At 36.1% G+C, this 17906-nt stretch overlaps 1 pseudogene; it reads right to left on the reverse strand.

The window, feature by feature from the left end:
• Positions 1–561: 561 nt before the first annotated feature.
• LOC116814052 (U2 spliceosomal RNA) lies at positions 562–667 on the reverse strand (annotated as a pseudogene).
• Positions 668–17906: the final 17239 nt, after the last annotated feature.

Here is a 17906-nt window from a genome sequence, read left to right on the forward strand (position 1 = left end):
GCAAGAACAGAACAGATCAATGCAAAAGATTAGAGAACAACAGAGACAGACCTCTGTATGAAGGTAATTTGTGGAGATATACAAACATACCTAAGAATGACCCCTAAGTCAATGGGAAATAGATGTGTTGTAAAAAACAAAATAAGGCTGTCCAACTCTATGGAAAAATAATAAAACTTCATTCCTACTGAGTACAATGTGATCTCTAGTTAAATTAAACCTCACTATGACAGGTAAAACAATAACCATTCATGAAAAAGTCTCCTCTCTAATAAAAATCTTAAATTTTCAAAGCATAACCCATAAGGCAAAGAAATTTATGAATTTAATTCCATTCAAATAAAACATTTCTTTCAAAAAGGGAAGAAGTTAATAGACAAATGGCAAAATGATAGAAGAGATTTGCAATCTTAGAGCCTACTAAGGTTTTAAGATTTCTTAGTCATTAAAATATCTTATCTTTACAAAAAATTATTTAGTTTACCAAAGCTGTTAAAATGGAATTTTATTCTTTTACCATAAATGTATATTATTTTATCATTTTAAAATGATTATTGCAAGATAGGTTGTATGAATGTATAATACCAGTGGAGAAAATAAACATTGTGTTTTAAACTGATAAGAAGAGATACTACACTTGATCTTAGCCAAAAGGCTGAGATGTGATTAACATTGTGTTTTGTAGAGTGTGGTTCAATAGCCATTCCCATTAGAACCTGGAGAATTGGTTAAAACATATTCCCAGTTCTACACCAGCCCTATTTAAATTCACTGTGATATTAGATAGTTTTCCCCCGTGCTGTTGGAAGTGAGGTCTGTCCTTTCTCCTAGCTATGACTGTAGTGAGCAAGATTAGTTTCTTCCTAGGAGACTCTGTAGGGATGTACAGTTTCTTGCAAAGGTTGATCCTCAAATTTGTTCTCCAAAGATTTTTACCATTCTTTAGCTACTTGCAGTTATTTCCATAGTAGTTTAATTGTATTTTCTCTGTAGAGGAGGTACAGTTGATTTTATGGAACTGTGTTTCCTTTGGACAGGTTGAACTATTTAGTTTTCACATGAGCAGCTAGATGTTTTAAAAATCCATAATCTGACAAAAATTGTTGTTTTTCTCATAGTATGCCCTATCCTAAATGATACTGCTGGTGGAAGGATGAGCAGAAAAGTAGGTACAGTATGACGAGAAAAGTAAAAACATTTGGGGGAATAAAGATGACCATTTTCCCACAAAGATGCTTTAGACCTTGGTGGTTCTGAGTGCCTGCTGCTTAAGAATAGGTATCTCTTACCCATGTTCAAATTGGAAAATTTAAAGAGTTTTAGGATTAAAGAGAACAGCATTTTGTATGTTGTCATAATCCTGCTACCATCTTGGTAGCGACTTTGCTGATTACATGTTAGGGTGATCAATGTTGATTTTCAAGTGATTAGGGAAGATTAAGGGTATTCAAACTTTCTGTAAAGGGCCAGAAGATAAATAATTTAAATTTTGTGGGCCATATGCTGTCTGTCACAACCACTCAACTCTGCCATTGTAGTGTGAAAATAGCCATAGACAATACACAAACAATGGGCATGGCTTTGTTCCAATAAAACTTTACAAGAACAGACATTAGATTTGGCCCAAAACCATAGTTTCCACACCTTTGGTCCAGATATAAGCATGCTGGCTTATGTTTGGTTGTGGTATATGTGTCAGGAGTGGTTATCCTTCCGTAAAGATCAAGAGTCTGGCAATGAGCAGAGGGACTTGTGTCAGTAACAGAAAAATAAATATCTTGGGATAGAGATTTATCCACACAAATAAAGTCAGGGCTAATTGAATGAAAATGTGTTTACAGTGACAAATTAATGCCCTTACAGCATTAAATAAAGATAAACTAGTGGATTTCTACTTCCATGGAGATTTTATGTAACACAATGGCCTTTTCACTATGCCATTTTATGTAATTACCATTAGCACAGAGGCTATTAATTCAATATAATCAAGGAATGTAAAGGTCAGCTAACACTGTGCTATGTCCAGCACTAAATATTTCTTTCCATTTTTCCATATTTTATAATCGAGTTCTCTTGTCAGACTTTTCAATATTATTTTGAGATTTGGCTGTTCCTGCCAAAATGAAATGAAATTATTAACAAGAAATTGTCAGCATTTATTCACATTAAAAATTCCATTTAATATATATATTTTTTCTGTTACATTAAGCAGAAGAGGCTTTCATTTATCTCAAATGTACCCATGCTTGCTGTGGGTGAACGGAAGGAACATCACTTATTGATCTCAGTCAGAATTAATGAGCAATAGTTACTTGTGAGCCTGTGTTCTTCTGTCATCTTTCTTCTTCTCTTGCCCAGTGATCCAAACCACCATTATAATGGGCTTCCTTTGTACATTTATCATGTCTTTACTGATTGGGAGGTATTTGAAAGTCAGACACTTTGAGCTTGTAACCCTGACTTTCACATGTCAGCCACATGTATAGTGTTGTGTTTTTAAAACGTGGCACTCTATTACTCTCCAGTTTCTCCACAAGTGAAATAAACTTAGAAAATACATTTTTATATAATATATGACACTAAAAAAGTAAACTAATTAAAAAATTACTTAACAGGGAAAATAAAAATTGCTAAAAGCACTATCTTATTATTGAGTCTCAAACCTGAAAGAATTTTCTAGAGGTCTCGGTTCATCTTCATAAGATCTATGTTTAAAGCTTGCCAGAAAAATGTGTGCTAATTTTATGAAAGTTCTTGGAAAGCATATTGGATTTCATCATGTCACTACTCTTTGAGGAGTAGTATACTCAATATGGTACAGCATACTGACAGAAGCAAACAACCTATCATTAGCAAATCACCTAAGTCATGTGATTACTAATGCTTACCTCCTCTACTTCACAGTCCTTACACAATTTTTTTCCCATTTATTTCACAATCTTTATTTTCTCTTTTTTTCCATATCCACTTTCATCATTGGAGTTTCAGCACTTATTGTTGCCTAGTTTACTGAATTTATCTTCTGATTAGTCATCAAAACATCAGCCTTGACTTCTGTAATTCATCCTTCACACTATCATAAAAATGACTCTTCTTGCAAAAATGATTGTTACTTTCCTGCTCAAAAGTCTTCAAAGATTTCTAATTGTTTACAGGAAGAAAATTTAGACTCCTAGGCATGCTATTTTAGGCATGCTGTCTTAGGAAAGCAGAGCTTAAGACCAAGATCTTCATGCACATGATTTATTTGGGAAGTGATCCAGGGAGCAGGAACCTTTTGAGGAATCTTAGGTTCTCAGATTCTCAAATGTATTGAAGAACTCCCTGCTGGAGACTAAAAAGGGAAGTATTTGTTCTTCAGTTCCTTTTCCTTCCTGGTGAAGAGGAGCTCTGTGGGTTTCAATGGTCCTACCCATCCGGCTTGTACATGCATAATTGCCACGTGTGATCCTACAGGTGTCTCTAGCATATTATCAGAGAATGTCCTGGACAGGAAGTAAGAAGTATGGGACATGGGAAGGCAACATCCTGTAAGAATGCTCCTGCCCAAAGTATGCATGGAAATGATTTCCACATTAGTGGCTGGAGTTAGAGATGGGGCTATTAGGATTTGAAGTAGCACCCAAGAATTGTCAAAATCTTGTGGCATAAAAATGCTTCTTACATTATGTGACTTGAATTTCTGTCCAATCTGATATTTCATCATTCTTTTTCCATGTCCAGACCAAACGTATAGAGGCTACTAACTTGCTTATTAATTAATTTATTCATTAAAAGTTTGTTGAGCGAGATTATGTATCAGGTAAGCTTTTAGACATTGGGGAAGCAGAGAAGTTTCCAGGCCTCATGCAGGTTGTATTTGACTTGGAGGAGGCAAATAACAAACATGTAAAGATATGAATGTGATGATTTCTGTTAGTGGCAAGGGTGATAAAGATAATAAAGCAAGGCAATAAGATAAGTAGAGTAGAGGAAGGGCTGAGTGAAATCCTGTCCCTGGAAATTACATTTGACCTGCAGTTTAAAGGATGAAAGTGAAAAACCTATGCAAGAATCTGGGGACAGTATGCTGCAGGTGAAGATAATAAAAATGCAAAAAATCTAGAGCTACAAATCAGTTTTGTGTGTTCTAAAGGGAGGGAGAAGGCTATATGGTTAAAGTCTAGTGAATAGAAGAGAGAGTGAAGAGAAGAAGAAATATAGGTAGGACTAGAATTTGTAGATCTCTTTAAGTCAAGGTAAGAAGTTTGGATTTTAGTAAAATTTCATTAAAATATCATCGAAGGGATTTAAGAAGAGAAGAAATATGATACGATTTGCATTTCATAAAAATGTCTCTGGCTACTATAAGGATTTCCCTGGGACTTGAACCTTTCCCACCCTGTGCCATTGAAGATGCTGCCTTTATAATACATATCACCATTTGAATGTGTTTTCCTTACAGGATGTAACTCTTCTTGAGGGAGGGCACCATGTCTTCATATTTTTGTAGACAGTGCACCTCACATATTACAATTACTAAATGTAATAAATGTTATAAGATGGATGGATGAATGAATGCAGGTCTACAAGGCTGTTTCAATAAGTGATAGTAGAATATGAAGACTACACAGCATACAGAGTAGTGGTTTTTCTGAACTATTATTCATTGCCCGAATATTTTCTAATCCTCTACATCTAAGTCTTAAGATGACATCCTTGTGTTGTTTGCTTATGTTCGACTTGTGACTTACTCTGCCTTTCACGTCGTTCCCTCCTCTTCCACTGAATAGCTTAGATGTTTTTCACTGTGAAGTTAATTTTATTTCAGTAAGTACAAGAGAAGTAGTAGAGTATAGGTTTAAGAGTACAGAAATTGGAGTGAGGAAACAAGAATTTAAAGGGTGAATTAAAATATGAACTTGAGACAGTGCAAGGAAGATCCAATGCTCTAAAAAGGCATTGGTGACTTTGAAAATCTTTTCAGAATGTAGAAATAGGACAGCCTTGCAGGTGCTTGAGCTGTATAGTTAGATTTGTGATTCAATCATGAATGTACTATTCATTAGCTCAGTGACCTTGAGTAAGTCACTTAATCTTAATAAACCTCAATTTCTTCATGTATTTTATGTGAATAACAGTGTATACTCCATGGGATCCTTGTGAGGTTTAAGTAACCTAATTGTATATGAAATGCTTAGTACAATTTTGGACACATTTTATACTCTCTAAACTGGTAGTATTATTCTTAGTAACCAAAATATGTCTTGAAAGAGAATGACACAGTAATAGCCTTTTCCAACTGTAGGGATTAAATTAATTATTGGTTGCTGATATTTCCAGGAGAGTTGATTTGCAGAGTATTTTCACTGAGGCACAGAGCTACAGTCAAAGCTCCTTTGATTTCTGTTTTGATTTCCAACCTAGGATCAAAATAAATCAATTTCTGAATCTTGCAATGAATCCATTATCCTTAAGGAGGGAGCATTTGGAAGACCAATTATAAAATTAAAAAGAATTCAGAATATTGCTGAGTAGAACTATAATCCTATTTCTCTATGTAATTTTACATATGCAATTTTAGAATAATTCTACTTTGTTGGCTAAGAACAATTTTGGTTAAAAGTGGTAGAAAATTCAACTCTAAGTGGCTAAACAGATAGTAGTTTATTTTTCTCTCATGTAAGAAAAAGTTGAACTGTTTATCAAAGCTCTTAATCAGTGTTTTGATTTCCTTCCTTCTTGGAAAATTGATAGAATAATACAATTCTATGTGATAGATTTATGCTTCTTTCTTCCTTAAAGTTAGGTGTAGCTATAGTTGCTTTGGCCAATGGAATGTGAGCATGTGTGGCATTTCTGGGCAGAAGCCTTGGAGAGTTAGCGTTTCTGCCAAGCTCCCTTCCCTCTGCCATGATGATTGGTGATATATCACATGACAGTCTAATGGAAGACAGCCTTCACTGACCACTGGGGTTTTGAGGTTGTTGGTTACAGCAGCATATTCAACTGATAAATAGCCTCACTAACACAAACCATAGATGACATCAGCTTTATCATATCCTGTTTTATTATCTCTGTTTTCATTTTCATTCCTATCATATCATATTCTCAAGATGGCTGCAGCAACTCCAGGAATCATTTTAGTGTTCAAAGCAGGAAGAATTGGTAAAGAGGGGGTGATACCAGGCACATTATTCATTTTACCAAGAATGCAAAAGATATTCTGGGAAGCTTTTCAGACCTCCCCTTACATCTGCTTGGCCAGGAGAACTGGGTTAAATGGTTGCCACTAGTTACAAGGGAAGTTGTAAAGTGGGCATAGTTCCATCCCAAAAGAAACTGAGAAGACGTGGGGATGAGATATTGATCAGGCCACTGACAGTGTATGCCACAAGGGCACAGTTACCATAGCAAGTGTTCCTTTTTCCAAATGAAGATGGAAACACTCCAGTAGGATCAACTCAAAATCCCCATTTCAAGTTAGCAATCAACTATAGAAAACCACTTTTGGATTAATTCTCCCCCGTACTGTATCCCAATACATCAGTTTTATGAGCTAAACCCTATTTCCCAAATTGTTATTGGACAGTTATATGGGCAATAGTAAAAAAAAAAAAAATTGACTGAGGCAAGATATATCAGTTCTGTTACTTCTTCCTATCTACAAGTCGCCACATTTTGGTAAGCAAGAGAGTTAGTTTGATCTGGTCATAATAGTCTTTCATAAAAAATGTTAAAGGGACTTATTTTTTGAAAACATAAGCAATTATTTCAGTTATTACTCAAATCATAATCATCTTTTGGAAACTTAAAATTGACTGGTAGTTTGTTTGGAAGTCCTAGTATATATTGGAATTGCTGATTTTTAATATCCAGGCTATAATACTTTCACTTTTTTCATATTTTCCATTTTTGGGAAATTACATGTACTGCTCTTGTCTTTTAAAAAAATGAAATGTCTTTAAAATGACATGCCCTTTTTTTAGGGAAGTTCCATTTTTAATTTGGACTTCTTGATGTTCATTATACAAAATCAATGTAGCTTTTTATATTTTAAAATTCTCTGTTGATGGTATAATGTGTTCAGCATATGTATGGGGGCGGTGGCTGAGAAGACAGGCATTTAAGCAACAGTTTGTCCTAAACTTGAGGGCTCCCTTTGATTTGGTTTAAAAATATAGTCACTAGTCATTTTTTCAGTTTCTTGAAGAGCTTAATAATATAGATATGTACTAAGCCTGCTAATGTTTATAGCTCTGTTTTTTCCTCTGAGGCTAACTTATAAGGCAAACACTCTCTCTTGATTTTGATACATGTAAAGTTGGGCTGGAACTGCTGTTTCCATGTTCTGCTTGACCATCGATGTTATGATTTTGGAAGACGTGTATGGTTCACTCTGTAGTAGCTTCCCTTTAGCAAAGCATTCAACAGAGCCTTCAGTTTCCCTTTCCAGCTTTTCCTTTGGTCTACTGGTTTATCATAAATAATTCGAAGGCATTGGTCACTTAGAAAATGTAACCAAAGACTGGGCCTACCAAGATCTTTCCAGAATAAAGCCTATGTGGTTTATGACCAGATCTCAGTCCTATGAATTTGTGAAACTCTTTGGAAAGCCATGTGATACTTTTACATTTGGAATAAAATGTGTTAATTACATTTTAATTGAGATTAAAAGTAACGGAATATCCTTTAAAAATACTTAAAGCTTTAAGACTCATTAAATCGCTTAATGCTATAAACAAGCTTAAGTTTATTAAAATTAAAGAAAAGGATTACAGAGTTTGTGAATGCAGGGAGTTCACTTGCTCAATATGCAGTAAAAAATTAACCTTGCCCAGAGACTCATTCGGCCCTTAACTAGCTTCTGGGAGATAAACTTTAAGCCCTTGGAACGTCCTGCTTGATAAAAGTGTCTGTTTACCAGGGGCCTTGGGCCATTCCAGATACTTGATGACTTATGGTGGAGAACTTGGGCCATGCGGTATTAACTTGATACTTGAGGGGCTGGGGATAGGTCAGCCAGGCAGGTGGTTAGTGATGTTTATGTGGCCAAGCCATAATAAAACTCTGAACACCGAGATTTGGGTGAGTTTCCCTGTTTGGCAATACTGCATGCGTGCTGTTAAGAAAAACCATTGCTATCTGCGTTGTAACCATAAGTCCATTTATCAATACTCAGCAAGTCGATACACTGAGACAGGGTTGCATCAGATAAAGGGGTTTAATTGTAGGACTGCTGAATGAGAGGATGGGAGGAAATCTCAAATCCATCTCCCTGTAGAGTTTGGGACTAGAGGTTTTAAGGGTTTTGGAGTGGGCTGACATGTGAAGAGTACAGGGTGAAGTGATAGGTCAGAGAGCAGAAGAAACTGTATTCCTATGTTGATTCTGTTCCTCTCTGGGGGTCTTCAAACTGGTTGGCCTCAGTTGTTTTGTTGGAATTCAGGATCTGAAAAACATCTTAAGCAATTCTTAACCAAAACAAAAGCCTTATGATTCTAACATCAGAAATCCTATCTATTGGAACAGTAGGGATGCAAATGTTGTCTAGTGACTTTTGGTTACAAGGAAGTGGGTCAAAGTGCAGCCTGATTAATGCTTAATTTTACCTATACTTCTGTCCAGAATTCTTGTTGTCCAGAATTCTGTCCAGAAGCCTTGTGAGGACGAGTTCAGCATGACTTTACCAGGAAAGGACAAGTGGAAGCACCATCAAGCACCACACTTGGTCTCTCATGGACCCTGCTCTTGGCAGCTCTTCCCTTTGTTGATTTTAACCTGTATCTTTTCACTGTAATAAACTGTTGGTGAATATAATGGCTTTCTGAGTTCTGTAATTCCTCCTAGTCAATTCCTCCTCGTCAAATCCAGGGTAATCTTGGAGACCTTCTGAATTACATTTAGATTGTCATCCTTTAGCTACCGGAAATTTGCTTTAAGTCTAAAAATAGTTACAAAGAATCCCCACCACTTTCTTCCACAGGCTCAGTCCACCACAAAGTCTCCTTCTTTGGTGGACTCAAAAATGCTGCAATTAGATGTGTTGGATGGTAGTTACACCTGCTTCACTGCACTCCCATGAGGGGAGGTGATGGATGGTTTCTGATGCAGGTGGTTCTTTGCTTTATTACTAGTGAACATGACCCTCACAAATTCTGTCCTTCACTGATGCTATATAGGGTCGTCAGCCTAGGAAGAATTGGGAAGGAGATTAAGAATGTTTTCATCTGGCTGGGCGCGGTAACTCAGGCCTGTAATCCCAACACTTTGGGAGGCCGAGGCAGGTGGATCACGTGAGGTCAGGAGTTCGAGAGCAGCTTGGCCAACATAGTGAAACCCCATCTCTACTAAAAATACAAAAAAATTAGCCAGGCCTGGTAGCGTGCGCCTGTAGTTCCAGCTACTTGGAAGGCTGAGGCAGGAGAATCACTTGAACCTGAGAGGCTGAGGTTGCAGTGAGCCGAGATCGTGCCATTGCAGTCCAGCCTGGGTGACAAGAGTGAAACTCTCTCTCCAAAAAAAAAAAAAAAAAAAGAAAAAGAAAAAAGGAGAAGGTTTTCATCCAGACATCCAGTCTCTTTCTTCCTCCTAACCTAACATCTCATTGCCTCAGCTTCCATTTTCCTGAACTTAGGCTATATTCTCAAATTACTGTCAACTAAACCCTGCTAGTGTAAGCTAAACATGGCTTAGAACACTCCCTTTTGGAGCATTTCATTTATGATTAGGGATACTGAACACTGGCTTTCTGAAGGAGAGGAAGTATTTGGGGACAAAAAATTTTTCACTGCTTGTTTTCAATGGCCCCATTGGGCATGGGGAGATCAGAAAAGTGTCTTTTCTGATGTGACCCAGTATTACTCCTGAAAAGATAAGTTGAATTGATTTGGGAATAACTTCTCTTCACTTAGCCATTTGCAATGATCTCTTTCAGGCTTATTGGTATTTCTCTACATGTTCTTATGCCAGTAATATCTCCCTCTTCACCCAGATGAGAGGTCTAAAGTTCTTTATAACATGTTGAGTAGAAATTCTAGAACCTCTGGGACTCTCACCAGGAAACTCCTTGTTAATCTTGCACCACCTACTGTTAGGGTCTTTGCTTTCCCCCAGGTTTTTACCTCTTTATCCTGCTCTCTGGAATTAACCTTTATTTTGCTTCTTTCTTTAATTGTAGACTCAACCTGTATTCCCCGTGGCTTCTGTCTTGACTTCGTGTACATCTCTGTAGCTCTCATTACACTTGTCTCATCACATATCTTCCCCTGTAGGGTGAAATAACTGTGTCAACTATGTTCCCACTTGTGTTCCCAGTACCTAACACAGTTCCAAAAAAATAGTAGTTGCTCAATAATCATTTGTTGGATTGATGAATGAATGAGAGCTAGGCATATTTCCACTTTCATATCTGAACTGCCTCCAGGAATGTCAGTTTAAGTCAGAGACTTGGTACCTTTAGTTTCCTGACTTGAGCTTTTTGAGACTTTAGGGGTTATAATTTAAAAGCTCTTTTTTTGTAGCTTGATGAATAAGAACATCAATGAAATTTTTTTTTTCCAAACAAAAAGGCAGCAAACTATCAAAAAATCCTGTAGAATATTTATTTAAAATCAATACTTAGGAAGATCAGAGAGAAAATAATTGCTATCTACAATACAAAATAAAAATCAGGCCACTGGAGGGGGGCTGGGAAACAGAGAGGCTTCTTACAAATTGTCATTCTTCAATTAAAGATTGCTTTCTATTTTGGTAGCATCTCTGCTGAGAGCATTCCCACAGTTTTTAATAGCTCAGTTTCAGCTGTCAGGAACATTTGTGTTAATTTTTCTTGTTCAGTACACATAAGAATTTCTGTGCCTGTTGTTTGCAGATACCAAAGTCTGCTTCCTAATAATGTGACTGAATATGTCCATCAAATATAGCTGTAAAAATTCCCTTCTGCTTCTTGAAAACCCTGGGATGTTGTAAGATTTTTCTGCTGGGATATCAAATCATATTAAAAATTAAATGTAACAGTAGGCCTATTTAGAGATATTTCTTTTGCTATGTTAGTATGCTCTCGTGAAAATGAAGAAAGGATACCATATGATTACATTTTTTGACCTTATTGTTATCATCAAGAGGGCGATCTGCACATCATTTTGAAAACATTAACTATACATGGAAAACAGGTACATTAAGAATTAGACAAACATTACTCCTGCATTCTCAGTGGATTCAAATGCTTCCTGTTCTCAATAATCGTTTGAATCCTCTCCATATTGGGTATATTCATTGCTGTAACTGCTATTAAACATTGTTGCTACAATTAACAGTTTCATAAAATTCCCGTTTGTTATTTCACAGCTCTGTAGCTCAGAAGTCCAGGTGCCGTGTAGCTCAGCTGTTTCTCTGATCTGGGTTTCAAGGACAAATTCAAGGTGTTGGCAAGGTGCATTCTTTTCTGGAGGCTCTAGGGATGAATCTCCTTTCAAGTTCTCTTGGATTGTTGGTAGTGTAATTCCATGGAGTTACAGGACTGAGGTCTCAATGTACTCATTGGCTGTTGCCTGGGGATTCTCAGCTTCTAGAGGCTGCCTGCATTCCCTGGTTTGTGGCCTCCTTCCTCCATTTTTAACACCAGCAATGGAAATTTGAGTCTTCTACCTCCCCTTCTTCATTATCTTTATTCTGCTTTCCTCTTCTGTGGCATCTCTCTCCTGATTCTTGCTGGAAAAATTTCTCAGCTTTAAAGGGCTCAGTTGATGATATAGAGTACACCGGGGTAATCCAGGAAAATTTCCTTATCTTAAGGTCCATAACCTTAATTATACCTGCAAAGTATGTCACAGTAATTGGTTAATGTTTAATTAGCTAAGTGTTAGGAATCTTGGAAGAACAGGGGTGGCAAGTAAAGCCCAATGTGCATGGACAGTAGATGTCAATGTCACCACTGACCCCATGTGTGATAGTGTGTGAGTTAAATAACTGCAATAACCCCTTGCACTGAGGTCATGCTAGATTGCAGGCACTTTATACAGTGAGGACCTAATCCTTAAAACAACCCTGACATTTTGTGGATTATCATTTTAGTGATGAGAAATAGAGATATAAAGTCACTAAGTAACTTTCCCACAGTTACACAATTTTCAAGTTGTAGAGCAACAATTTGAGTCCAGATTTGATTGACTTCATCTGCTTGTCTTGTGGAATTAAAAAACAGGTGTATGCAGAGCATTCAGAAGAATGGTTCACATATATTTTATAACAGTTGAGTGGCAACTGGTGGGCTACTTTTTTTACAATTTTCATTTATTTTATTCTCATTATCTACTCTCCAGCCCTCCCTAGCCCTTATTTTCTCACTATTGGCCATTTCTGCAAAATAAAAGGAAGTGCTATACTTATCAGCAAGAAGGAAAAAAAAATTCTGGGTATTAAGAACTTACTGTATGCCAAGCATAGTGCTAGATATTTTTTATTGTTTTCTCATTTATGTGCATCACATTTGAGGATGTCTATAAAATAATGAATGTGATAATGTTTTAAGACGCTGGAGTGGTGTGTGAAGAAGGAAATATTTATTCAGTGCCCTCCAAGTACTGTGCAAACAAATTAATGATTCTATCACTTAATCCTCCTAATATTCATAAAAATTAATTTTTATTACTTCAGTTTTAAAGATGGAAAAAACAGATGAGATACTGACAGAGGAAGCCACTTGATCAAGGATACAGCAATAAACTAATAAGGAAATTTGACCGAATCTGTCAAATCTCAAACTCAATTTCAGAACCAAAACAAATAAAAGTTCCCTTAAAAGTAGGCTTTTGTTTTGTTTTGTTTTTCTTTTTTTTGAGATGGAGTCTCACTCCATCACCCAGGCTGGAGTGCAGTGGCACAATCTCAGCTCACTGCAACCTCTGACTCCTGGGTTCAAGCGATTCTCCTGTCTCAGCCTCCTGAATAGCTGGGATTACAGGTGTGCACAACCATGCCTGACTAATTTTTGTATTTTTAGTAAAGACAGGGTTTCACCATGTTGGCCAGGCTGATCTCAAACTCCCGGCCTCAAATGATCTGCCGCCTTGGCCTCCCAAAGTGCTGAGATTACAGGCGTGAGCCACCAAGACCAGCCAAAAGTAGACATTTAGAACTCAAATGACCAATACTGCCATTGTTAAATATTGTTTTAAAGTTTTTTTAAAAACTACCTTCTTAAACTGTATTAAATTAACTAATTGATTCAACAGCGTTTTATTACATACATGCCTTCTATATGCCAGGTTCTGTAGAAGGGCTGCAATAATGAATGAAGCATCTCTGTCAGGAAGCTGACTATTTTAGGGAGAGAAATATAAACAAGTAATTAATATGTCTGAAAAATCCGTGAGAGAAAAATAAGAGACCTGTGCATAAAATAGGAAAGACTTCACAGGATAACATGGAATTTGTGTTGCGTTTTAAAGATGACTGGAAAATTCAGGAGTGGATGGAAGGAGTCTGCTAGGTAACAGGAAATGAATATACAAAGACATAAAGGCAAGAAAGCACACACTTTTGTATATAATTTGTTTGCAAGTATGTTTGTGTATGAACTCACTGAAGTGTAAACATGGACGGATTTTGTTTTTCCAATAAATATTCCCAACTCTGCTCTGTCAAATATCCTTCCTGCTGAGTAGCTGGTATTGTTAATATCTCTGATCCCATTCCTCAACTTTTCAATATTTTTAGTTATTCAGAAGTCAGTCCCAATAACATTTCAACTCATAAGATATTCAAAAGTAAGCTCCAATAACATTTCAACTTATAATTGATTCATAGTTTCCTCTTTCACTGCCCTTCCAGGGTGGTAAACAGTAATGGCAGATGTCACTTCCCTTCTTTCTTTCTATTTATCTCTACAGCTTACGCTCGCCCCTCTAAGAAATCTTTGGGTTTTGAATAACTTTATTTTCTGCTATATTCTTCTGGTTATGTTCTTTTTTTTTTTTTTTTTTTTTGAGAGAGTTTCATTCCTGTTGCCCAGGCTGGAGTGCGGTGGTGCAATAATTAGCACTAATGAAGGTGATATTTGATATTGTAGGGAGATGGCGTTGTGTGTGGGGAAGGAAAGCATATCTATTCAATGCCCTCCAAGTAGTGGGCAAACAAGTTAATGATTCTGTCATTTAATCCTTATATTCATTAAAAATAATTTTTATTACTGTGCTCCCTTTTCCTTCCCCCTCGTGACTAGCATTGTTCAATGTTTTAGGCAGTGGTGATGGCTCAAAACCTGAGCCACTGGCTTGTGGTTATCACATCAGACTTTTAAAATTTTAAACTCAAATATACTTTTCAAGATACATATTACATAAAAAATCAGAAAGAATAAACATTTGTCAGATTACTTAAAAAATAAAAAATGGGTTATAAAAAGTAAAATATGTAAAGAAAAAATGAGTATAATTTCAGCTTTGGAAGGGCACTTAGGTCATTAGATAAATGACTAACCCATTAATTTTACAGATGAGTAAATTACAGACTGTAGGGATTAAATGATTTCTTCAAACTAGCCAAATCAGTACTCTTTTCCTTTCTTTTTTTTTTTTTTTCCACAAAGCCTGGACTCTTATCAATTAGTAGTTAATGTGATTCTAAATGTTTTAATTTTATTAAATTAACACATATGCCTCATTTAACCTGAGTCTCTTCCTTCCAGTTGAGGCCTTCCTCGCTGTTCTCCTCTGTTAATGGCAGCAGTAGTCTACGTAACCTGTGGGTTTTTCCTGGACATTCCTTTCCTTATCTCTCAACTTGCCTTCTTATTCAAGGATCAGAACTCCTGATTTTTCTTTTCTGTTTCACACGTTTTCACTTACAAACTTCTAAGAGTTTGAAAACTGTAAGCTATACTAACTGATAAGCAAGAATAGTTGTGACTGGCTTCTGCTCAGCTCAGAAAAATGTCTCACACAGTTGCTATGTACCTTATTCTATAAGCCTTTTTGTCCTTGTTTTTTCATTAGAAAAATTAGGCTTGTAGACATCTGTTATTCTACATCATGAGTGTGACTCTTAGTATGTAAACGTTTAAACTACGATTTTAATTAACTTTTATATTATTAGAGTTTGTATTATTACTTAAGAACAGATTTGAATTAGATAACTAATTCCTGACACTAACTCCACTGTGTGTCAATGATACGATCTTTGGAAAGCTACTTTATTCTCTAAAATGGGACTAACATATCTATCTCATAAAATTTGAAGGCCAAAAGATTATTAGACTATTGGTAAGTGTTAATTCTCTTTTCATCTCTCAACCTCCTTTTTTTAAAAAGGATAAATAATTTGATGACTCTTAGTTTACTTGGTATAATATGAGTTAGGTTAGAGTTAGAGTAACTTTTGTGTCCACATCTTGGCAGTGAAGTTTATTTCAATAAAGTAATTTAATTGACCTTTGATTAGTTTTATAGTTTTATAACTTTTGACAGATAGTTGCCTTTTATTTATTTTTTTAAACTGAGTCTGGCTTCTTCACTTAGGCTGGAGTGAAATGGCGCAATCTCAGCTCACTGCAACCTGCACCTCCCAGGTTCAAGCAATTCTCCTGCCTCAGCCTCCCAAGTGGCTGAGATTACAGGCACATGCCAGCATGCTCCACTAATTTTTGTATTTTTAGTAGAGATGGGGTTTCACCATGTTGGCCAGGCTGGTCTCAAACTCCTGACCTCAAGCGATCCACCCACTTTGACCTCCCAAAGTGCTGAGATTACAGGTGTGAGCCACCGCACCCAGCCATTTGCCTTTTTAATAAATCTCTTTGGCAAGAAAATAGAGTCAAAGAAAGAATCATTAGTTTTATAATTCATATTCCTGCTTCTCTGATAAAATAATGCAGCATTAATAATCATATTTTTAGATGTGTTTGTGTTAATTTCAGCACTTTATTTTTTATCTGTTTTATTGGGATGCTTGTCATGAAAATCATTTGGTTTTCCTTATATGTCTTTATATCTGGTAATGCTAACATTATTCAGTATCCTTCTTTTTCAGTTTTTAAAATAGCTGCTTTTGCTTGATTAATTTGTATATAAGAAATTTCATAATCTTGTTATCTGGCTTCAGTAACATTCCTCTGTTATTTTTATTGGAATTTAGTTAAATGTATAGCTTATTTTAAGCAAAATTAACATCTTTATAATATTAAATATTTTTATCCTATAAAATGGCATGCTTTTATATCTGTTCAAAGCTTCTTTTATATTTTTCAGTGAGTTGGATTTTTTTTGTATAAATTTTGGAAATTTTTGGCCAACTTTATTGTAGGAATTTAATATTTTGAGTTGTCATTATAAATTGTGTCTTTGCTCCCATAATGTCCTCTTACTGGTTGCATTATTAGTTTCTATTTATGGAAGCTTAAGAAAGATCTTGAGCCCAACACCTTATGATCTATGGAAAAACATTATTTACTAAACGAAAATGATAAACAATCTGAAAACAAAACAGACGTCAAAAAATCATCCTTTACTAAGTACCCAAAATTGTCTTTTTTTTTCAAGAAACTGGAATAAATTCCCCGTAAAAAACTTACTCTGTACTCCCTTGTTCTAACCACATTTGCTCTGAGGCATATTCCTCAGGTGATGCAAATGATGGGTTTCTGATATACTTCATCACCTACTTTCAAGCTAACATGAATGTTTGTTTTCTAGTCTAATTTTTCAAAGACACTAGAGTCAGATAGAAGAAAAAAATTACTGCATGACTAATTTACACTTAGGATAGAATGTTTATTTTATGCTGCTCAAAGAAAATTTACCTCTTAAATATTCTGTTCTCATCCACAAAATTATTAGGCATTAAAAATAAATCTTAAAGAATAACGCAAAGCCAATAAAGTCAAATAGTTTAGATCTTAATCAAGTTTTATTTGATAGATTATTTTTCTGAGCTAAGTTACTAAAAGAAGTCTCGTATATGGGGCTGCGTGTTGCTGAAAGGGCCTGGGTAAAGCCTTTGAGAAGCTCTATCAAGTCAAAAAGGAGAGAGGTAACCAGCAAAACATTGGACACATGCTCATTTTTGACTTTTATATGAGCGTGTATGAAAATCATGTATGAGGCCGGGAGCTGTGGCTCACGCCTGTAATCCTAGCACTTTGGGAGGCCGAGGAGGGCAGATCATGAGGTCAGGAGTTCGAGACCAGCCTGACCAACATGGTGAAACCCTGTCTCTACTGAAAACACAAAAATTAGCCAGGCATGGTGGCACGCACCTGTAATCCCAGCTACTCAGGAGGCTGAGGCAGGAGAATCGCTTGAACCCGGGAGGCGGAGGGTTGCAGTGAGCCGAGATCACACCACTGCACTCCAGCCTGGGAGACAGAACCAGACTCTGTCTCAAAAAAAGGAAAGAAAAAAAAAAAAGCATGTATGAGCATGATAAGATGCCTTTTAATATACACATGGAGCCCTATGGTCTAAAATAGATGTGGATATGGGTACATACAGAACAAATGACCACAAAGGCCCGAGTCACAAAGTAAACAATATCAACGTTTTGCCAAATATTAAATTCCTACCCAACATAGACTACTAAAACAAAGTTTCTTCTTTTTCTTCAATTTTTTTTTTAGGAATTTATGGAATGAGATAGGTGAAGTAAGGAAGATATTACAAAGAATATAATTGTAAAATACAAACATCACTTACTGAGAATTTGCTGTTTCATGGAAGTTTCATTATGAGTTACCTATTAAGTCTTTATTAATTCGAATACATTTGTGAATTATAGAAAATTATTATATAGCAGATTAAATCAGAATAATCGCTATTACAGTTTGTGCAAAAATCAGATCCAAAATACAGCTACCTTTATGTATATTATGCTAAGCATTCTATGGGCTGTTGTGGACCAGTTAAAGCACTAATTACTATATCTCAGATGAT

The sequence above is a fragment of the Hylobates moloch genome, unplaced genomic scaffold (genome assembly GCF_009828535.3).
Source record: "Hylobates moloch isolate HMO894 unplaced genomic scaffold, HMol_V3 SCAFFOLD_9, whole genome shotgun sequence".
Classification (NCBI taxonomy): Eukaryota; Metazoa; Chordata; class Mammalia; order Primates; family Hylobatidae; genus Hylobates; species Hylobates moloch.